This window comes from Petaurus breviceps, unplaced genomic scaffold, assembly GCF_028583685.1.
Source record: "Petaurus breviceps papuanus isolate PSGF00001 unplaced genomic scaffold, PetGlider_PUasm1.0 90897, whole genome shotgun sequence".
Lineage (NCBI taxonomy): Eukaryota > Metazoa > Chordata > Mammalia > Diprotodontia > Petauridae > Petaurus > Petaurus breviceps.
The window spans coordinates 12,006,645-12,031,096 of NW_027187374.1; the positions used below are offsets into that span (position 1 = coordinate 12,006,645).

At 37.0% G+C, this 24,452-nt stretch overlaps 2 long non-coding RNA genes across 2 annotated transcripts in view; both read left to right on the forward strand.

Moving 5' to 3' along the window:
- Positions 1-3,098: 3,098 nt before the first annotated feature.
- LOC138151485 (uncharacterized) lies at positions 3,099-4,560 on the forward strand. Its single transcript, XR_011165834.1, has 2 exons — positions 3,099-3,427; positions 4,082-4,560. It is a non-coding gene; the product is annotated as an uncharacterized lncRNA (long non-coding RNA).
- Positions 4,561-9,944: 5,384 nt separating this feature from the next.
- LOC138151486 (uncharacterized) overlaps positions 9,945-24,452 on the forward strand; it is a 30,532-nt gene continuing 16,024 nt past the window's right edge. Inside the window, exon 1 of the long non-coding RNA XR_011165835.1 lies at positions 9,945-10,321. This is a non-coding gene — a long non-coding RNA (uncharacterized lncRNA). The remainder of the gene's footprint in view (positions 10,322-24,452) is intronic.

The following is a 24,452-nucleotide window of genomic DNA, read 5'->3' on the forward strand; positions in this document are numbered from 1 at the left end:
ATTTCCATATTAGTCATTTTATGCAAGAAGTTTTACATGATTGCTTATGTATAACATATTCCTTACTATCTCAGGGAGGAGGGAGATTTTGTCACTCAAAATTAAAAAAATAACAATGAATGCTAAAATTTGTTTTTGTATGTAATTGGGAAAAATAAAATATTTTTTAAAACCATAGGTAAGTAATAGGTATGTGGCAAGTCCTACACATAGAGAGGGGTGTACATATGGTGGTGAGGGACTATCACTATGTGCCTTGAAGGGAGGCAGAATAGACATCTCTAGTCCCTTCTCCCCATACCATTCTTCAAGAAAGAGTTTTATTCCTGCAGGAGGAGAAGCAGAAGTTGGGGACCAGAGGCTACCACTCTGCTCTCTCCAGAGAGAAGGGGTACTAGACTAGAAGCACATCTGTCTGCTCCCTTAATATTGTTTGTCCATGAATTTCCATCTAACTTTTGATTGTTTTGTCATTTCTAGGGAGAGGGAGAGCCCAAGCTCTATATCCAAGTTTTGATCCCTTTTCCATCTCATACCAGTTCCACAATAAACACACAGAGTAAGTAGTAAACAAGTCCATTTATTCAAATAATAATAAAACAGAAATTAGACGAGGTATATGTAGGAGAATACATACCAGATAACACAGAATTACGGAGCTCTCCCATTGTGAGTGAGGTAACTCATTTCCTGAAGACTCTAGAGTAGCAGGCTGGGAATAGGGACATAACAATGAAAACCTATTCCTCCCATGTCTTTCCAGAGTCTTTTCCTTCTACAATCTAAGTTAGGTGGGCCTTTGTTATCATCTCTTTGTAAGACAACTTGATGCTATACTTGAAGGAATCTTCAGACTCTTGCTTGAGGAGGCTGGAAGGGAGACTCCTGCTTAAGAGAACTTGAAGGGGGATTGGTTAAGGCTGGATCTTTCACATCTCTCCAACTCTGCTGTACCCTCACATAGATCAGGGCAATCATCCCCACAAATAAGGAGTCTCATACCGATAGACTTTGGGATTAGGGTTACACATAATATAGTAAATAACAGAACTGTTCAAAACTTCTGAAAATAGAAAATGAAATACTAATTGAAAGAATTTCTAGTTTGCCTCTAAGGGAAAAAAAACAAACTAATCCTGAAGATTGTTAACTTAAAAAAATGTGGAAAAAAAAGACACATAATGATTGAATTTAATAATTAAATTCAGAAACAAATTCTGCAAACAATTTTCTGGAGAAAGATCATTAAATACAAAGGAAAGGAAATTTGAATAATACAATGCCCCTTGACAACTCCCAGAAAACACTGGAAAAGATGGAATAATGAGTTTATGAAGAGTATTGGAGCTCTAAATGCAGCCCATGGTAACCTATCCTACAGATCTGAGGTTTACCATAAAAGAAAAAAAGATAAATGTTCATTTATGAAGAAGTATTTGAAACATTCTTAGAAAGAAAACCAGACCTGAAGTGATAATTTTTTCTTGATCACCATAGACTACAGAAATCAGTGACTGGCTAATGAATGTAAGAGCCAAGGAAAGCAAGAGAAATAAAATGACAGCAGAAAGACCTGTAAAAGACTTCTTTCTAATGGTATGCAAAAGAGACAAAGTTGAAGGCAGAAGTCAAATGGAAGTAACAGTGAAGAGGCAGGTCTGGGACATTACAGACAGAACCTGGAGATAACCTACTGGCAGGTAAATCAATGTTTTGGGTGCTTTTTTGTTTGTTTGTTTTGGTGGGATGACAGTAGATTTGGGAGGGAGCAGGAAAGGGGGGGCAGAGAAAAGGAAGATAGAAGGGAATATGTGATATACATGGATTAGATTAAGGGCTAGAAATGAGAGGAAGACCCTATGGTCTCTTGAGAAGAATTTATAGAGGAGTTGGGGAGGAGGAGGGGAAGAGGATAGAAAAGTAGGGAGAAAGAGGGAGGCCTTTCTTTGGTAGTAGGATGGATGTGGATTAACATTGATGAATGCTCATAGGGGTGAAGAGATATGTTCTGTAAAGGGAAATAGGGATCTTGTGTTGGATTGTGTTCTCCAGAATTTGGTGCTTGAAAAGACCATATCCTATTTACAAATAAGAGGAGTTAGAACTCCTACTGGCTATTGGCACCTGGGAGAATGGGATAGCATAGATCCAGGGAGGAGGTTTTGAGGCAAATGGAAAAAAATAACCAGGGGGAGAGCAGAGATCAGTGGTGGACTGTATATTTAGGGACCTGGTGAAAACTGGAGTCCTACCAGTTAAGTCCTCTCTCACCCCACCCTGGAATCCTACTTTTGTCACCTTTGGAAACAGGTATTGTTATGGGAATGAGGCACAAAAGAAAAAAGGAATCCTTAGGACACGCTCTACAAAGCAGTGGCAGAAACTAGAATGCAGAGAAGAGAGCCCAGAATAAATACCTTGAAAGTTTTGATACCATAAGGAATATAGAAAATTGTGATAGACTAGATTATTATAGGGTTCTACAATCAGAGTGTCAGGGTCTAGAAAAAAAAAAGAAAAAGAAAGAAAAAAAGACAGATAAGAAGACAGAAGAAAGTGAGAAACACCCTCTCTGGAAAGCCACAAAAATAAAATAAAGTTAAAACAAACTGAATTAACCAGACTAGTTGAAGAGGAAAGAGGAGAGGAAGAGAGAATCTGTTTGATTGGGAGAGAAAAAGTGGAGGAGAATAATGAAATAACTAGATAAAAATGGAAAAAAATACCTATTAAGAAAAATCCCAAAAGAAAATGGTAACTAATGGGAAGGGATCAGGAGTGAGGAAAGAGAGTTATTAAAAATAGGACTACCTTAAAAAATAACAAGCTGAAGTAATTGAATGAAAACAAAAGGAGGAAAACCATAACTTTAGAGAAAACCAGAGGAAAATATAAACATAAATCATAATTTAAAATGTGATAGATTACACAATCCAAATGAAAAATAAGTGACAGTTTAGATAACAAAACAAAATCCTAAAATTTATTGCTTAAAAGAAACAGCTAACAAAACAAAGACACAAAATAACTCTGAAGGAATGGGGGTGGAGTGGGGAATTTTGCTTATGTAGCTAGTGAATCCAGAAAAACAAGAATTTTAACCATGCGATATGGCAAAACCAAAAAGAAATCAAAATATTAAAAGGGATAAACAAGGAAACGACATTATCCTGAAGAGAACCATAAAGAACAAACCAATAGAAGTAATAAACTTATATGTTTTAAATTCCTTAGCATCTAGATTCATAAAGGAAACATTAAATAAACTACCAAAAAAAAAAAAACAGTAACACAATAGTAACCGGAGACTTCATTATCCCTTTGTTTTGCACAAGTCCACCAGAAAGATAAACAGAAGGGAAAATATGGAACTGAGCAAATTGCTGGAGAAACTGTGGATAAAAGACTTATGGCACCTTCTACATGGGTGAGCAAAAACATTTTTTTACATACTTCTTTAGTATCATATGGAACTTTTACAAAAATTGGCTATATATTAAGGCACAGAGATGTTGCAAACAAATGTAAAAAGGAAGAAATAATCAATGCATCACTTACAGATCATATCATAGTAAAAATAGTCATTGTGGTCAGGGACCAAAAACAAAAGACATAGACCCAAATGGAGGTGTGACAATTACTTTCTAAATAATGAGTGAATCAAAAAACAAATCATAAAAATAATTTCCATATGAAAGATGATAATGATAAAAAAATTTCTGGGATGCAGCTAAAGCAGCCTTCAGAGTGCCATAAGTACATCGTAAGTGCTTAACTAGTTTCTTTTTACTCTGAAAGGTCTACATGAACTAATAATGCAGAGATAAGTAAGCAGAGTTATGAAAACAATATACATAATTGCTACAGCAATATAAACTGGAAAGAATAGCCATACAACAAAAAATCAAAACTAAATATAACAAAATTATAAAGAGCAAGCATAACTGGAATGAAGAAATATGAGAAGTGCCCCCAACCTACCACCACAAGGATGTGGGGAATTTACATGTGTTATACATTGCACATATTATCAGACTTTTTCAATGTACTGATCAGTTGTGCTGATTTTTTTTTCCTCTAGAAAAATACTATTTGTTATAAAGGATGGCTCTCTAGGAGGAGGAGAAGAAAGGACACTGAGAATAACAATAATGATGTAAAACGCAAAATAAAACAGAAGACATCAATGAAAACTTTTTTTTAAAAAAAGCCAGAATAAAACCACCCACAGACTGTTATTTTAATCTTTTTTTATGACCCTTAAAGTTATTGGGATTGTGAGAAGACATTTGTTTCTTACCATCCCCACATATTCCCTTTCAAATATATAAATGTGTACTGTTCTATGTTTCTCTTGATACTTGCATTTCCATTTCAAAATGTGTTCTCATCTCTGGTCTTTTCCTCAGTTATGCTTGGATATAATTTCTTCCATTGAAAGTATATTTTCTTCTCATATGATTTTACTTAGTTTTGTTAGATGACTTATTCTTGGTTGTAAACTTTCATGTTGCATTTTATGCTATTAAATTTCAAGTTTTCCTTTCCTTTATAATGACACCTATGTTTTTGTTAATGTTTGTTGTATCTCCTTGGTACTTGAACATGTTTTTTGTTTTTTGGGTAGATGGTTTTTTTTTAAAATATTCTTTTGATATGGAAACACCGAATTTGGGCTATGATATTCTCTGGTGTTTTTGTTCAGAATTTTCTTCCTGGTAGTGACAAATAGATTCCATTTAGTTTTTGTCTTACCCTCTGATTCCAAGAGCTCTGGTTAATTTTTCATTTATAATTTTTAAAAATATGGAATCCAGACCTTTTTTAAAAATCACGGTTTTCAGATATACTATTTTTTTTTTTTAAAGCAATCAGGGTTAAGTAACTTGCTCAAGGTTACACGGCCAGTTATTGCTGGGTGTGGTGCTGAGTATCTGAGCCCGGATTTGATCCCCAGGTCATTCCGACACTGGAACCGGTGCTCTTAATCACTGAGCCACCTGGCCAGCCCTAAGCAATTGGGGTTAAGTGACTTGCTCAAGGTTTCATGGCCAGGTGTTTCTGCAGATATACTATTAATTCTTAGCTTGTTCCTCCTTGACCTGTTTTCTAGGTCTGTTTTTTAAATATTAAATTTCTTTTTTTTAATAAGATAAAAATTTAATTGACTTCAGCTGATGGGTAGTTGCCAGGTGACTAGCAACTCTCTAATAACATATTTCTTAAATTTTCTCCTATTTTAGAATTTTTGCTTTGTTTTGGTAGTTTTTGTTTTATTATTGACTCATTGTTTTCTGTTTGGTTATCATGAGTTTTCAGGATGTTCAGTTATGATGTTTTCCATGGTCTGTTCTAAAGTGTTAGTTTTCTTTGACATTCTTTCTATTCTGTATCTCTTGTTTCATTTCTTCCAGGGATTCTTATAGTCCCTGTATTGAGGATTTTTTTCTCTCAGAGTTGTTACCTGAACTTGTTGTGGGGTTTGCTTACTTCCTAAGGATTTACCTTGCACCCAGGCATCTCTTTGAAGTTTTTCTTGGTTTGATCTTAGTATCTAGGTTGGTGGTGGAGAGGGACGAAAGAAAGCTGCATATGATCCAAGTTCCAAAACTGAAAGGTATGAGCATGACCTGCCTGGTCCTGAGTATGGTGGATCTGACAAAGCCCTCCCTCAAGGGACTCTGAGATTGCTCCAGTGATGGGCTATTTCTGGGAATTCCTTCTTCTCACAGGTCTCCAGGAACTCTCCTTACCTGGGGGCCTTCCCTCCTGCTTCCTAATAGATGGCCTACTCTCATGCTGGTTCCCACCACTGATTTCAGGAACTGTTCGTGCTGGTTCCCATTACTGGTTTTAGGGACTATTACTGCTGAGATTTTGCTAAGAGCTTTTCTCCTGCAGCTGGACTGGGGCAATTGGTTACATTTAGATCCTTCCTGGAATAGCCCAAGGCTGTTCTCAGCTGGTTTTGGCTTGTGTTCAGAGGCAGTAGGTTGAGTTTAGTCTCTTTTTGGCTCATGATAGGAGTGTTGGGCTGGACCTTCTCTGCTTGCCTGAGGCTACTCTCTCTCAAGGTCAACTCCTGTAGCCACAGGCACTGAAAGGGGTTCAGGATCTGTTTGGCTCAGGTTCAGAGTAGAGGCTGGATTTCCTCCTCTCTCCAAGGTGTTTCCCCTCTGCCATTCCACATGTTGAAGTGGCTGCTGATCTTGAACAGGGCTGCTGGATCCCACTCAAAAGTTCCACCCTCTACCCTGCACTCTCAAACTGAAGCTTTTCTATTCCCAGAGCTCTGCAAGATCTAGGGTCCTTTAATGGATTCCTGTGTTCAGTAGGGGAGAATGGTGTATCACTAAGCCCTTATGGAACATTTGTGGGGTATCTAGGATCTTCTATATCCTAGCACATCCTAGCATCTTCCCTCAATACTTCAAGAAAAGACTTCATAAACTAGTCTCTGAACTTACTGTTACAGTCCCTGACCATACAAGGGAATTTTGATACACATACAAGCAAGTGCATACTTTTATATATTCATATACATGTATATATGTGTATATATACATAAATGTATTTATGTCTATATCTGTTATGAATACACATACATATATGAATCATAGAAAGAAAATGAATATTTTTGATTCTATAAAATGAAAAAGTACTTTTTACAACAAAATCAATGTAATTTAAATTATAAGGGAAACAGTTAAATGGGAAAAAATCTTTGGAGCAAGTTTCTCAGATAAAGGTGTGTTATCAAAGATATATATAAGGAACCTTTTTAAATATTTAAAAATTATACACAATTCCCCAATAGATCAAAGGATATGAACAAGTAGTCCTCAAAGGAAGGAATCCAAGTGGTACAATGGATAAAACGTTGACCATAGAGTCAAAAAGACTTGAATTCAAATCTAGTCTTACCCACTCTAGCTATGTGATCCTGAACCTCTGTCTTCTAGTTTCCCCACTATAAAATGGAGATATTAGCACCTACCTACTAGGATTATTTTTAATACCTTTTTTTCCTCCAGCAAATATTTATTGAGTACATATTTCATGTAAGGCCTTTGCTTTAGAAGCAAGTCTGATCCTGTTGATGGGTTCAATACAATTCAACAGTATACCTGCTCCTTTACTTGCTTGGAGCAATAAGGAATTTTGTGATCACAGAACAAGCCTTTACAAGTAAAATAGAGTTGGTGTTGTCCATTGCTCATTTCTACCCTCATTAAAGAATAAAAATTGTGAATGTTTCATTAAAATGTCTCCTGGGAGATTAAAAATTTGAGAAGCCAAAATGAGCCCTTAGATAAGCAGCCTACGTGTGGGTGAGGAGTGCATCAGTTCCAGTATATCATTGCAATTATCTCCAGTCATGTGGTTGCAACCTGACAGAACTTGTCATCAACTGCTCATTGACTCCCAATATTCTGCTATATTTTCAAAGGGAGTGGCAAGGGAAGCTGAAATCAGCATTCTTTCATTTTAATTTTCTCTGTCTTCGTAACTCCAATTTAAAATTCATGTTATATGGTTTTAAAATTGTTTCTATTTTTACAAAAATAACAGTACAAAATTATTTTCTCTCAGCTTACCAGAATTAAACTTGAAATTGACCTTTTTTATAATTTAATTTTTTATTGTAGTTTATTTTTTCTATATAGCATGATGCAGTGGAAAGGGAAGTGGGTTTAGAATCAGAATATTTGGGTTCACAGCTTGTCTTTTGATAACTTGTCCTTAAGCAAGACATTTAACTTCTCTTTATTTTCACCTGAGAAGTGAGGGGATTAGACTAAATGATTTCAGATTCTATGAGAACCTATGATCATAGGACCACAGAATTTTTTATTTGAAAAGAATCTCCACACATATGCAGTATAACCCATAGATGAAAATGAATCCCTTGCTAATACTGGACAAATGGTCATCCAGTCTCTGCTGGAATACCTTCAGTGGTGGGAAACTTGCCCTCTACTTCTTGAAATGAAATGAAAAATTAAATAACTTAATAGAAAATTTGACATAACAAAAACCATGAGAAATATAAGGTTCGCATCAAAGACTAATTACAAGGGACTCTATAAAGACAGACTGTTTACTTTTCATATGAGGAAATGTAAAATGTATATCTAAGATTATTATTAGCAATTGAGTAGTTCGAAAGAAAAATTGGGGTAGGTCTGAGTATGATGTGATTCTAAGATGTAAAACAGTTTAGGAAAAGGTAAAAAAGAGTAATTATCTTATACAAATGAGATGCAAGATGAAGAACTGACACAGAGGAATTAGATGGGGGAGGAAGGCACTGGAACACTACTCTCATAGGGAATGGGTTAAAGAAGAAACAATACATAAGTATCCAGAAAGGTATCAAAGTCTTCTAAATTCAGGAAGAAATAAAAGGCTAAGGGGATAGGGAGGGGAGAGAGGATAAGGGAGAGATTTTTAGAGGGAACCCTACTCACATCCCATCTGGGTTAAAGAGAGAAGAATATATACATTTAGAAGGCAATAAAAGTCTAAATTTATAAAGAAATAAGAGGGTAAGGGAATAAGATAAGGGGGTACAGAAAGATGACTAGATTAATGGGAATGGGAGGAATAACATATATATTTGGAAGATCATAAAAATCTTATAAATTCAGATAGAAATAAGAGGATGGGGAAAGGGTTGGGGGAGAGGATAAAGAGGGGATTTTTGGGGGAGGGTAGGCTAAATAATAAGAAAGCAAGGTAGAAGTAAAATAGAAGAGTCAGGAGGGATAGGAAATCAGAGATACACACAAACATAAAGATCAGGAGTAGGATTTATTAGGGAAAAAAAAACCAGGGTAATTAATCATGATCTCAGACAAAGTTAAAGCTATCATAGATTTAATCAAAAGAGAAAAATAGGTAAACTACATTATATATATATATATATATATATATATATATAATATGTATGTAGTATATATTTGTATAATCAAAATTGTTTTAGACAATTATCTAAAATATCTAAACAATTATCCAAATTCTTCAAATTGTATTGCCTGGACCTAGTGCTTTACATACAGAGCGTACTCAGAAAATATCTATTGAATGAATGAATGATTAGTGAATGATTCAGCGATTGTCAGATCCTGGATGATATTTGTTAGTCTTTATTAAGTTCAAAATTTATATTAACTGTGTGTTATTGTTCATCAGGAACTTTGAAACTTTGTTGTACCCCATTACTCTTCACTTACCTCAATATAATGACCATAGGAAGCTGAATTTGCTGACATTAAAAATATGTGCATTTATATGTAAAATAATTTTTAAAGTGTCTATTCCCATAAACATAATGCTACCTAATTCTATCTATGTCTGGAAGAAGAAAGGAAGAGGAAAATGAGAAACAGGAGGAAAAGAAGAAGGAGAAAGATGAGAAGGATGAGGTGTAGGATGAGGAGGACAAGGAGGAGGAAAAGAAGAAAAAGGGGGGAGGGGAAGGGAAGAGAGGAGATGAGAAGAGATGAGAGAAGAGAAGAAAGGAGAGGCTTACATAAAGGAAGGGAGTTATTGCCACTATACTTGCACTGATACTTCCAGTTTTGGAGTTATCCCATAGATGACCCAAGCAGGCTCATGCACAGGACATTTGTCGCCTTCTTTCTACTCAATTAGCCAATGCCCAATTTCAATTCTCCATCAATGCCCACCTGGACAATTGCAAGAGTGCCAATCGGTCTCCTTGATTTGAAGTACTCTTTTCTCAAATGCATCCTTCAACACAGAAACCAAAGTTATTTTCCTAAAGTACAATTCTGACTATGTATAATGGTAATGTAATTTGACCCCTTTGTATTGGCAAGTAAGTAGGTACTTAGCACTTAGTAATTGATCAAACCTCTGTTGGGAAAACAGAAGGTATGAACTCCTGTCTCCTGTTGCTGATGTAACAGGAAGCTAATGCTGTGTGTATATAAGAAAAGCCCCAGAGAGGCAGTCAGAATTTCTTGGGACAAGAATTTGGTGGCAGAAGCTGTTCTGAAGAGTAGTCCAGGAGCCCAGGAGTCCAGGAGCCCAGGAACCCAGGAGGCCCCTTTCCCCAGGCTGGATAAAGTGATTCTGATTTTTTGAACAAGCTGCAGAAGACTGAGGAAGCATGACCGGGATGCAGGGACTTTGTTTGTTTGCGGCTTGGTTGAGCCTTGAATTCCTGTGAGCAGAAATTGTGAAGGATTTGGACCCTGTGAACTTCAGTGTGGAGCAGGACCTACCCAGGGAGCTGGACAAGGAACTGGGAGCTGTCTGCCATTGAACCCAGGTGACAGTCTGGTGAATCCAGGTAGAATCTGGGACCATGGAAAGGGATCCAGGGAATCTGAGAACAGGCCCCAAGTCAAGATGAAAAGACCTCTCCCTTGGTACTGAGTAATGATGAAATTACTAGTTTACTAGTAACCTAGGGGTGGAGTGTGTATTTTCTAATGATTGTACTTAGTGACTAACAATACATAGTAATTGATTGCTGAATAAATGACTGATTGAGTTAATTTAGTGTGCCCCATGAGTGGAGGAAGACTTTGACTATTGTACTTTGAGATGATTATTCTTTGTTCTAAATATTGTGACCACTTTGGTGAAAACTATGTGGCCATTTTAACGATAAGCTGTCATGGATATTATGTTATGATTTTCTGTGATAAGTTGTAATATTGTGAATGCTGTACCTTGATTTTCTGTGGATGTTTTGTTTTTATTTTTTATGGAATAGAGTCTTCACTATACTGTGTAATCAGAACCTTAAAAGCTGTTCACAGTAGCAGTCCTCTGGAAAGCTGCTCGCACATGGCATTACACTATAGCAATTTCCTATTGACTGTAGGATAAAATGTTATTTCATCTTCATTTTACACTTGTAAAATTTCTGTTTTTGTGTTATAATGTACATAAATAATTAGTAAAGTAGTTCATGTATATCTAGTTTTGAATAACTTCTCTGCTGAGGCATTTACCCTTCCCTAGCCTAATGAAGAATACAGAAGTCAGCTCAGAAACAGAGGAGAATGAGATTAAGTACAAGCAGGAACAAACACCACACCCAAAAGTGCAACAGGGAGAAGAGCCTGGCCCTGACAAATTTAGGAACTAAAGTTGGAGAAGTAAGTTAGCCCAAGAAAGCTGACCACTATAAATATGTATTAGAAGTTCAAACCCACAAATATCTAGCCTAGAAGGAGAGTATCACCATAACAGCTAAAAACAGAGACTCAAGGGGAAAAATGTATTTTCCGCAAGGACATATTAATACCTAGAAGAAATTAAGCAGTATGTGTGTGTGTGTGTGTGTGTGTGTGTATTTAAAAATTAAATAGAAGCACTGAAGGATTGTTAGGGCAAAGAGATAGCTAAAAATAGAAAGTTGTAACTTTGCCCAAGTGATGGAGTCTCTGAAAATTGAAATAGACCAACAGAAATCAGTGACTTCATGAAATAGCAATACATACTAGAACAAAATCAAAAGGTTGAAAGAATAGAAGAAAATGTCACATATCTCACACCAGAACTTCCTGATCTGGGAAAGAAGTCAAAAGAGAAGTTTAAAATTATTGGCCTCCTTGAAAAACATGATTTAAAAAAAAAAGCCTAGACATGATATTTCACAAAATAATAAATGAGAATGGTCCAGATCTATTAGAAACAAAGGAAAAAGTAGAAATAGAGAATAATTCTTTGATATTGAAAAGAAAAAAGAAAAAAAAAATCCCAGAAAAGTCGTAGCCAAATTCCAGAGCTTCTGACTCAAAGAAAAGAATATCCAGAGAAAGACGGAGAAGAGGACCAGTTCAAATACCAAAAGTCAGGATTGCACAAGACCTGAAAGAGAGATCTTGGAATACAATATTCCAAAAGACAAAAGATATAGGTTACAACAACTTACTCTAAAAAGCAGAGTATTCTTATGGGGTGGGTGTGTGTAGGATGAATCTTTTTTTTTTCCTTTTGGAGGGCAACTGGGATTAAGTAACTTGCCCAAGGTTACCCAGCCAGTTTTTTTGTGTGGGTGTTAAGTGTCTGAGGCCGGAACCAATCCCGGGTCCGGTCCGGCACTTTACTCACTGCACCACCTGCTCACCCCAGGATGAATCTTTAATAGAAAAGAAGACTTTCAACAATTTCTGATGAAAACAACTAGCACTGAGTAGGAACTATAAAATATAAACAGTCAAGAGACAACTATAAAGGCAAAGCTTTTTGACCAATAGTAACATTTTAAGAAGGCGAGAAGAAACAAGTGTCCCTTCAGGACCTTAATATCTTCAAAGAGTATTGAAGGAGTGGAATAAAAACAAATGAAAAAACAGAGGGCCTTAGAGGTGGGTTGGTTCTGTTCTGTGTATGTCAAGAGGTACAAGAGAAGGGAAGGTAAAAGGAATTATACTAGTGTAGAGAAGAGGAAGAGGGGTGTGAACATTGCTAATTCTCATAATTGGAGTGTGTGAATGGAGTATATAAACATGAAGAAAGGGGTGAGGGAAAGGAGGCATCAGATGATTATCACTCTTATCTGAGTGACAAAGAAGGGTTGAACACATGTTCAGCTTGATATAGAAATCAAACTCAAAAGGAAAATAAAAAAGCAGAGATAGAATGTAAGGTTTAAAATGAAGATTATTATCTACATTAAAATGAAATTTTCATTATTATCTACATTATTTAATTTATTATTTAATTATTATCTACATTAAAATGAAGATTATTATCTACAGGGACCAGGAATGTCAAGAGTTTTAAGTAAAACACATTACTGATCCTGATGGGGCATGAAAATTAAAGGAGAAAAAAAAAAGAAAAGCCATGAATTAGAATCTAAGGGAGTGCCTATCAAACATCAGTGAATGAACAAGTTTAATCAATGAATGTAATGAGATATTATTATGCAGTAAGAGGTGATGAAATTTAAGAAAATCCTGATGCAGAAAGTGAGCAGAAACAGGAGAGCAATTTACATAAGAACAACATTGAGAAGAAAAACAACCATATCTCCACAGGACCTACAACAAATAATGTTACTTGTCTCCTGATAGAGAAGTGTTGAATTCAAGACACAGACTTGAGTTTTTTGATATAACCACTATGTAAATTTGTTTGCTCTACTCTGCTTATTGTTAGAAGTTTTCTTTCTCTCAGTTTTTAAAAGGGGGAGAAGGTTGGTTAGGAGAGGAAACAGTAGTAGTAGTGGAGACACACACACACACACAAAAGAAAGTCATTGAAATATTTTTAAATGGCTTTGAAGGTAACAGAAGATCAGAAGGAAGTGCAAAAAAAGCAGGGCAATTCTGAGAATAAAATTTAGAATTATGTATTTTAAAAAGTTATATTTTGTCTTTCCCCAACTACATGTAAAAATAATTTTTAACACTTTAAATAAAGTTTTGAGATTCAACTTCTGTCCTCCCCTTCCTCCTTTCCCCACTCCCTTGAGAAGGGAACTAATCTGATGTAGATTATCCATGTGAAATCATGTATACACACGTCCATATTAGTCATTTTGTGCAAGAAAACTCAAACAAAAGAAAGTAAGAAAGAAAAAACCAGGGTGCTTCAGCCTATTTTCAGGTGATATCAGTTCTTTCTCTGGAGGCAGGTATCATTTTTCATCATGAGTCCTTTGGAATTGTCTTAGATCATTGTATTGTTGAGAATAGCTAAGTCATTCACAATTCTTCATCATACAATATTGCTGTTATAATGTTCTCTTGGTTTTGCTCACTTCACTCAGTGTTCTTTCCATTGTACCTCCCTTCTACTGCAACAGAGAAATCTAGTACTTCAGTCTTGGACCCTTCTTCCCCACTTCCACCTAAGTGGTCTTAGAAGAGATCTATTCAGTCCTATATTCTAAGCTCCCATTCTCCCCCATAAAGAAGATAGGATTAGGGGAGGCCAGGTGGCACAGTGAGTAAGAGTGCCGGCCCCAGCATCGGGAGACTTGGGATCGGTTCCAGCCTGAGATACTTGGCACCCACACAAAAATAACTGGCCGTGTAACCTTGAGCAAGTTACTTAACCCCGATTGCTTTAAAAAAAAAAAAAGAAGACAGGATTTTTCCTGTCCTTCTTTTCTCCCTAAAGGTTATGAGATTGCTTATACCCTGTCAAAGCTGAAAGAATTTCCACTTCTCTTCACACCTTCCCCCTTCCCCCCTCCCCCCCCATTGGAATACATGGAATTCAAGAGTCAATTCAATTCAATAAATATTTACTCAGTGCCTGCTATTTACTGTGCTAAGTGCTAGGGATAAAATAAGAAAAAAAAAACAGTCCTTGCTCTCAAGGACCTTATAATGTAATAGGGGGAAAAATATGCAAAAAAGATTTGGAAGGGGAGCAGGGTGAAGCGTTTTGTTCTGTAGAATTGAAACCAAAAGAATTACAGATGGAGAATGAAGTGAACTGAAAGTCCAACTTCTACCCTGTATAAAGGAAGGTTTTGTCCTCTATCAATCAATCAGAGGGAAGCGGAAGCTGAGGGAAGTAGAAAGGTGTCTGAATATTCACGGGTGAATTAGTAGCGTGGTACTGAGATGAGAGATGACCAAATTCTGTCTCTGAGCCCGAACAAAATGTGGGGATTTCATCTACAACATTTTCAAATCACACCCACCTTATTTTTGCTAGGCTTGATTCTTCCACCACTTCTATCCTTAAACAGAAAAGAAATAGTAAAAAAAAAAAAAAAAAAACAAAACCCAACTATAACACAGCAAATTCTGTAACATAGAAGATTCAAGGGATAAAATTCTAAAAGCAATGCAAGGTGAAGTATCAATCCTCCCTATTCATTATTATAGTCATCATAATAGCTATTTTCAAACTTTCTCTTCTCCTCTCAATCTTCCTATTCTACCCCCTTACATATGAGGACCTCACTTTATACTTAACTGAGAAAATGGAAGCTATTTGCCCTGGGTTACCTCTTCTTCCTTTCTCATTTGTCAATTCCTTCACACCAATCTTCTCCTTCATTCAAATTTCTGATGAAGGGGGAGGGGGTGGGGTTTTTTCTCCATAGGACCAACTTCTCTATGATCTCTCCCTTGATCACATTCTTTCCATCTTCTCCAACAGATTGCCCTCACTATTATTCCCCTTCTCTATCACTAATCTTTAATCTTTTTTTCCCTCTCTCTACTGGTTCTTTCCCTGCTATCTACAAACATATCCAAGACTGATCCATCCTTTTAAAGCCCTCAGTAGACATTACCATCCCCACAAGCTATAATTCTCTCTCTCTCTCTCTCTCTCTCTCTCTCTCTCTCTCTCTCTCTCTCTCTCTATATATATATATATATATATATATATATATATTATATATTTTCCCCCTTTCTCAGCCTAGCTTAGAGCTCAAATATAGAGCATTTTAAAAAATGTTATTGCCTTTTGCTTCTCTTCTTCCAGATTGTTCCTTAGTTCTGTGTATTTTTATTTCCATCCAGTTGTCTTCCTTTCTGTTTCTTTGGTGAGACTTGCCACCACAGATTCAAGTTTTTCTATCCTGCCAATTATTTCTGTTGTGCAAATCATAATTTTTGCTCTCATAATTCCCTTTTCTCTTAAACCACTCAGAAGTATGGCCCATATTGGGCAATTTACACTTACACACATACAGCATGTTATGTTTCCATTTTCTCCTCAAAATCTACAGGGTCCTCCATCTAATCATGTTGAATCATTTTCCTTGGTTTTACAATATTTATTCATTGATTCCTGAACTCATTTACTAGATCTGAAGGTCTTATTTCTTTCTGCTGTTAATGATTTCCCTGTTGGTTCATCTGCTTATGGGCAAGGTTTTTTTGAGTTTTTTTTTTCTCCTAAGATCTTTAGTAATTTCAGGTTTTTTTCCTCTATTTTCCCCTTTTGCTCACTTTCAGACTCCCTCTCCTCTGAGTGGGGGCTGGCACTCAAAACCTCTCAGCTTCTTCCCACATTGGTCAACTCCTAGTTCACTAATCTAGATATCTGCCCCAAATGAGTTTCGGGAGGGACAGGATTGGCGCCATTTGGATGCTGGACTCTGTCTTTTCTTCTCCTATAGAAATCTTTTGTAGCACAGAATATTACTGTAGCTCTGGGTAGCTATGCCTCAACAAATTTTGGCAGTTTGGAAGTTGGATCTCCATAGCACAGGAAAGAGGGAGGGAAGGATTAGGGTGTGGGATCGCATTTTGTTGCAAGACTGTAGATCAATCAGGTGACAAGTACAATCTTGCTACTGGGAGCACATTAGTTGGGGGAGGAAGGGGTGCTGAGTTAAGAGTTAGCTCACAGAGTTCTTAACTTATTTTGAGTTCCTGGTATCCTAGACTAGCTGAAGTTGCTTTACCTTTTGGGACATAATTTCTGTATTAGAGAATCTTGTTTTGAGAGGTCATGAGAACAGGAAAAATATCTAGTCTCCTATCTTGTCAGTCATCTGATCCAGAAGTACCCTAGGTGATTGGATGATTAGACACTGATTCAATGATACCAGTCCATCCCTGTTCTATAGTACCTGTCTGGGTCACTTGCTTGTAGAATTCATGATCTTGATCTCGAAAGATGACCCATAGTAGTTTCTCCTTTGATTTTCTGTTTACTTCTAGGTCCATTGTTCTTTGATTATTGTTGCAATAGTTGTGGAGGGAGCTGGACTATAACTGCTTCTTCCTAGTCCGCCATCTTGGCTTTCCCCATTCTCTGTGATTTTCTTTTAAAGATTGTTTACATTGACTCAGCAATCACTTCCACCAATTATTTGTCTTTCTACAGCAAGGAGAGATCAACCCTAGGCTGATTTGATTATCACCCCCTGGTTGGAAAAGGGAGGTAGCTAAGATTTCAATTGATTGACTGGCCATAAGAATTGGCTCCTAACCATCAGAACTCAGGGTACCTCACCAGTGCAGGTTCTCCTTCCTCATCCTTCTTCCTGCCACCTAATACCAAATATAGACCTTATCTGGGATCTAGTGCACAAATCACCTTGCTAAAAGGATGTGACATCCTTTTGCCAAAAGAATAACAGACTTTTTCCTGTTTCGCTCTGAGTAAAAGTTTTGTGGGTTAAAATTCATTCCCTCCCTTTTCCCCCCCTCCCCATTCATTGATCTCTTGACTCCATCTGCCTTAACCTTCCTTTGTTATTTCCTAGGGCCCTGACACATGGGCTGGTACTGCTTTTCTTAAGTCTCTACCCATACACGTGCTTATTTTTATTTAAAAATCATTGAAATTGTCCACTAATGCATTATTGGTGGAGTTGTGAACTGATCCAGCCTTTCTGGAGAGCAATCTGGAATTATGCCCAAAGGGCTATAAATACTTTCATACCCTTTGATCCAGCAATACCACTCCTAGGGTTATATCCCAAAGAGATCATAGAAATGGGAGAAAGAGCCATATGTACAAAAATGTTTATAGCAGCTCTTTTTGTGGTGGCAAAGAATTGGAAATTAAGGGGGTGCCCATCAATTGGGGAATGGCTGAACAAGTTGTGGTATATGCATGTTGTGGAATACTATTGTGCTACAAGAAACGAGGAGCAGGCAGTCTTCATATTTACCTGGAGAGGCTTAAAAGAACCGATGCTGAGTGAGAAGAGTAGAACCAGGAGAAATTTGTACACAATTACAGACACAACGTATGTGTGATGACCACCTTTGATAGACTGGACTCTTCTCAGCAATGCAGTGATATAAGTCAATTCCAAAAGACTCATGATGGAGAGAAATATGTGCATCCAGAGAAAGAACTAAGTTTATATACAGGTGGAAGCAAAATACCTGATCTTTTTCGTTCTCTTATTTGGTTTTATGTCCTCTTTACCATTTTTCATTCCAGCTGGTACAATCCGTCCTTATAACCTGACTAATGTATAATGTGAAAGTATTTACAGATCCTATACTTGACTATAAGCCGCCATGGGCGGGGGGAGGGGATGGAGGGGGACAAAATGTGAAATTCAAGGAATTGTGGAATTGAATCCTGTAAACTAAAAGGAAACAAACAAATTAATTTTAAAAAATGACAGACCAAAAAAAATTTTATTTTTATAAAGAAACAACAACAAAAAAAAACTAATCGGTTCAGGGGACTAAAGTTCAAGACATTGATATAATATTCTGATTATCTGAATACTAAAAAGGTAAGGGGCAGGAGGGGCTTTAGCTGAGCTCTGAAGGGTATGACCACTACAGGCAACCCAAAGACAGGAAAGCTGTGCTCCATGGAACCAAGACTAAATATTTTTAAATATCCTTTCTCTTCTATTGATGTCCTTCTCCTGCTATGACTAAATAAACCTCTTTTTGTAAACTATCCTCCGTCTTTTACCAGTGTTTCATTTTGATCTAGCCTTGAACATGAAATATCAGTGAATCCCATCTCAGGTCTGTCCTATCATAGCAACCATTATCATACTCCTGTCCTGCTGTGTCCTCTCTTTCCATTGCACTCTCTGGATTCTCTATTCCATTGTTAACAAACTTTCATATTAGATCTCTTCCTCTTATCTTCCTTTCTTTTATTCACTTGCAGAAATCTGGCTTCCCTTTACGAGATATTTCATTGCTGGTTATAATCTCTAAGTCCTGGATACACCTTCTCTCATGCCCCTGTCATACTAGGCCAGGCCTCAGTACCTCTTCTAGACTGTCCTCTCTGCAGCTATCACTCATTGACCTCTTGTCCTTTGAGGTTCAGCCCATACATATATATTACACCTTCAAGATTCTGCTAGTAGTTATCTACCAAGCCCCAATATTATTCTCTTCCTTTCTCAAGTAGTATGCCTATTTAATGGCCTTCTTTTCCATACCAATGTCAACGTTTATGCTTGGAGATTTTAATCCATATGTCCATGTTCCTTCAAATACTTTGTTTTCCCAATTCATCATAAGGAGAGTCAAAATGCAGAAGAACCAAACAATAGACCAAAATCCAAAGCTGTTGCTGGTAAATATTTAACAATTAACTCTTTGAAAGAAAAAAAACACACAGAACACACTTTTATGTTATCTGCATTATTAATGTTTTCTCCATCATCTTCTTTAGTCTGGGAAAAAAAATAAAACAAATCCTGACCTATAACATTTGCAGATTTTTGAAGTGTAAATGCTCATTTTCTTTTTAAAAAAATGTAAATAATACTTTATTTTTTGAATTGCATGTAAAGATGGGATTGTGTTCAACATTCGTTTTTATAAAATTTTTAGTTCCAAGTTTTTCTTCCTCCCTTGTTTCCCTCCCCCTCTCCAAGACAGCAAATAATCTGATTTAGGTTATACATGTGCAATCATGTTAAACATATTTCCACATCAGTCATGTTGTGAAAGAAGAAACAGAACAAAAGGATAAAACCTTGGGGAAAAAAAACGAAGTGGAAATATTATGCTTTGATCCACATTCAGTCTTTTTTTAGTTCTTTCTCTTGATATGAATAGCATTTTCTATCATGAATCTTTTGGAATTGTCTTGGATCATTGTATTGGTGAGAAGAGCCAAGTCTATCATAGTTAATCATCACATAATGTTGCTGTTTACTATATACAATGTTTTCCTGGTTTTGCTCACTTCACTCAGCATCAGTTCATGTAAGTCTTTCCAGGTTTTTCTGAAATCTGCCTCTTCATTATTTCTTATAGCACAATAGTATTTCATTACATTCATATACCATAACTTTTTCAGACTTTCCCCAATTGATGGGCACTCTCTTAATTTCCAATTCTTTGCCACCACAGAAAGAGCTTTTGTAAATACTTTTGTACATGAAGGCCTTTTAGCCTTTTTTTTTTTTGTGATCTCTTTGGGTTGCACACCTAGTAGTGGCAGATCAAAGGCTATACAGAGTTTGATTGCCCTTTGCGCATAGTTCTAAATTTCTCTCCAGAATGGTTGGATCAGTTCACAATCCCATCAACAATGCATTAATGGGACAGCTAGGTGGGCCACAGTGAATAGAGCACTGGCCCTGGAGTCAGGAAGACCTGAGTTCAAATCAGACTTCAGACACTTGACACAAAAACTAGCCATGTGACTTTAGGCAAGTCACTTAACCCCACCTGCCCTCCAAAAAGAAAAAAAAAAGCAACCCCCCCCAAAACAATACATTAGTGTCCCAATTTTCCCACATCTTCTCCAACATTTATCATTTTCCTTTTCTTTCGTATTAGCCAATTTTCCCACATCTTCTCCAACATTTATCATTTTCCTTTTCTTTCGTATTAGCCAATCTGATAGGTAAGGTGGTAGCTCAGAGTTGTTTTAATTTGCATTTCTCTAATCAATAGTGCTCACACCATTTTCTATCCCCTGTTAAACCACTTCAGAACTGAGAGATATAGGGAAAATCAATCCCCTGAGTTAATTAGTCTCCAGTTAATTCCCTGAGAAAGAATCTGTTGCTGGAAGGATGAACAAATCCCTAACTTTGGTCCAAGTCTATCTCCTCCCCCTCTCTGCCTCTGTCTTCTTTGCCAAGAAGACTTCAAGATTTCTGAGAATTGGAGAATTTGGGACTTTACCTTCCTGTCAATGGTTTAACGTCTCCAAAAAACAAACAAACAACGTCTCCAGAATAGCTAATAGCAGTGTCTGCATTTGGAGTATAGACAGACCTGGTGGGGAAATAGATGTAAAGCTCTATGGAGTGTCCTTCAGAACAGCTCCATCAAATATGAGAGGAACATCTTGTGAACTTCTACCTAAAGACTTTCTGAAGCAGTGTTACTCCTTTGTCACATATGCCCTCTAAGCTTATCCACTTTCCTCTAGACTCTATGTGTACTTGAGGGAGAATGTCTCACAGAATTTGGGAAGAGGGATGTCTTGTACCAACTATGCTATCTTAGTTGTACTCCTTTTTAGAAGCTAATTGTCTGATTTAATTGATATAAACTGATAATTATGGCAGAAAGCATACCAATGGAGGCTTGTCAGCGGTAGTATTAGAACTAACCTCTCAGGGCTTAGAGGTTATAGAATCATGAGGAAGTGAAGGAGCTCTTCTCTGGAAATTTGACTTGTCAATTTGAGTTAGAGTTTAAGTGAAACAAACCAGCAATGAACTAAAGCTTTGATACCAAAGACAGGTGTACTTATTGCACATAAAACCTAGGTCTGTAACAACTCTTTTAAAAATTATAAGCTTCATAATTGGTTGACAGAAAAAAAATCAAATGAACATACAGAACAAGGGGGAAAATCTTATCCTAAATCCCTAGCCTTCAATAAGACAAATTCATATAAGCTAACTCATTACAAATGAACAAAGATGTTCTTGCTCCGTTTCTTCTTCTGGGTCAGTGGGAAGAAAGTAGGAGTGTCCATTTATTCAGTCTTGTGGTATTTTTGGCTGTGGAGACATGGATCCAGTGTTTGGAAAGCTTAGGATATTCTTTTGTTTTGCTTTGTACTTTTAAATTTTTAATCACTGATATCCATATGCCAATTTTTTTTGGAGGATGATCAGTTGTTGTTAGCCTCATGAGAATTCAGTAAATTTATTAATACTTCCTAGTATTCACTATGGCTACATTGTAAGGGAGGAAGGTATCAGAAAGTCCCTCATGAAGGATTCTAGGGAATCCTTAAATCCAGGAAAGATTATTCTTTAATTGATCTCTGGTCCACTCCATTCTATTCTTCTAGATGTGATTTCATTGGAGCCCTCTGCATCAAAAAGCCAGTTTAGGAGTATAATTTAGGAGTAAAGTGGAGCTCAAGTAAGCATAATCTTTGTTTCTCTTGAGGGCACTATGGTCTCTTCAGTCAGCCATGTTTGAAACCTTGGAGTCATTCTTGTTTCCCTTTAACTGAAACCTCATATACAATCAGTGACCAAATTTTCTCAATCTTACTTCAACAACATTTCTTGCTTTCCTCCTCTTCTTGGTATTCATGCAATTCCCAGCCTAGTTTGGACTCTCATTATTTATCACCTGGACTACTGCAATAATTTTCTGTCTTCTTATTGTATGTAGGATTAAATACAAACTCCTCAGTCTAACATTTAAAAACCTTCTCAGACTTCCCAATAATTTCTAATTACTCTCCATACTATTTCTGTTCTATTTGGAATGGGCTATATAGAAATATTACTCAGACGTGGAGGGCTTTTGCACAAGTGGCCTTTCAAGTCTGTCTTCAATTTACATGTAAATGTTTCTTTAAATACCATTGGGTTAGCATTCATCAACCTCCTCAACTCTTATGATCTACACTTTCACGTCACGTCAGCCCCACACAAGGGTGATCACATTTGATCTCATCATCACCCACATGTATTCTACCTCCACAATTTGTAATTCTGAAATTCCTCTATATGATTTACTAGATTTACTCTGTTCTCACAAGAAACCTCTAGTCTTCCCACCTCTCTCTGCTTACAAAGGCCCTGCTCTAGTCTTATTTTCCTTCCATTAAAATCTTATTTAACCAGTTCAATATCACATTGTCCTTGATCCTTGAATACTCTGACTCATCATCCTCTATTTGTCTCTTTCCAGTTTCCAACCCTAGATTAGATTCATCATCTGCCTTCATTTCTGCTGGTATATTGGGCACTAATAGAGAAAATCCCACCATCCTGCTAAGACCACGTTAAGTTTTGTTATGCGGTCTAAACTAGGTTATTACTGCTCATCACCAATCCTTTTACTTATCATGACAAGTTTTTCCTCAAACTCCCCACAGTGGTTGTTCCAAACATTTTTATCCCTTCTCAAGCCATCAACATTACCCCTTACACCCTACTTCTCAGTAAATCAAGTTATTTATAATTCACAAGAAAAACGTGGGCTGCCCATTTGGAGCACTCTCTTCCTCCCTAATTTCATAGTTTATTTTCATTCCAGCTTCATCTATTCCCTTCTTTCCCTTTGCTTCCATCTCAGTTTTCCCCATTACTTTTACATATTTTTTTGGGTTCCTTCCATCTATATCACCCCATGTACACTATTATCACAAGCTATTACTTGCTTCCAGATCATTCTTTCTCCCTTCTAAAGGTACCTAGTATCTGGTTCAAAGTCTTCTTTCCACATCAACCCCTGCCCTTATATTTGAGAATGTCAATAAATAGCCTTTTAAAACATCCTGGTTCATTATAGCCCTCTCAATTTCCATGCCCTACTTTTTCACTCATCCTCAGCTACCCAATATGTTCATAGATGGAAAAGACCTCAGGTTACCTTTCCCATTCATCCTTATCTATGTTGTTGTTCAGTTGTTTCATTCTTTCCCAATTCTTCATAACCCCTGTTGGGGTTTTCTTGGCAAAGATACTGGAGTGGTTTGTCATTTCCTTCTCCATCTCATTTTACAGATGAGGAAACTGAGGCAAAGAGGGTTAAGTGACTTGACCAGGGTCATAGAGCTATTAAGTATACAAGACCAGATTTGAACTAATGAAGATGATCCTCCTGACTCCAAGCTCAGCCAGCCCACTATCCACTGTGCCACCTAGTGTAACTGAGATCCAGAGAAGTGAAGTGACTTGCAAAGGTCACACAAATCTGGCAGTAGAACTTGGATTTGAGACCAAGGCTTCTGACTCCCAACCCAGTGTTCTTTCCTTCACAATTGTGCCACTTCCTAATCTAGAATCTCCCTTTTCTGATTATAGACTCCAACAAAATCCAATTCATATGACAAGCATTTATTAGGTGCCTAATATATATGAGGCATTGTGCTATATGCTGGGGTTATAATATCAAGACAAACACAAAAAGGCTCTGTCCTTAAGGAGATAACATTTCCCTTCCATTTTCATTTTGCCTTACTCCTACACGTATTATTCGTGCTTACCAGGACCTCCAATTCTCCCAGCCCACTCTGTTGTCTTAATTCAGAAGCCCTGATCTCATCTCACTTGCCTCCCTTCACAATCTTGACTATGATTGAAGAATTCAGCTCTATACCATATACTGCCTTTGAAAGTCTTGACCTGTTGTCAACCATACATTGTCAACCATACAGTGTCAAACATCCCACCATCTCCATTCTCTGCTCCTGCTTACATACTGCTGAATACTACTGGAAAAATTCATGTTACCACAGTGGCTTTATCTACTAAATTTTTTTTTCTAACTTTACCTGGATCCTACATTTATTCTCTATTAAATCTCTATTCTAAACATTCTCTCATTTTCTCTCTCTTCTCATTTCTCTGTCTTTCTGTATCTTTCTTCTTCTTCTTCTTCTTCTTCTTCTTCTTCTTCTTCTTCTTCTTCTTCTTCTTCTTCTTCTCTCTGTCTCTCTGTCTCTCTCTCTCTGTCTCTCTCCGTCTCTCTGTCTCTCTCTGTCTCTCTGTCTCTCTCTGTCTCTCTCTGTCTCTCTCTGTCTCTGTCTCTGTCTCTCTCTCTCTCTTTCTCTCTCTCTCTGTCTCTGTCTCTGTCTCTCTCTCTGTCTCTGTCTCTCTCTGTCTCTCT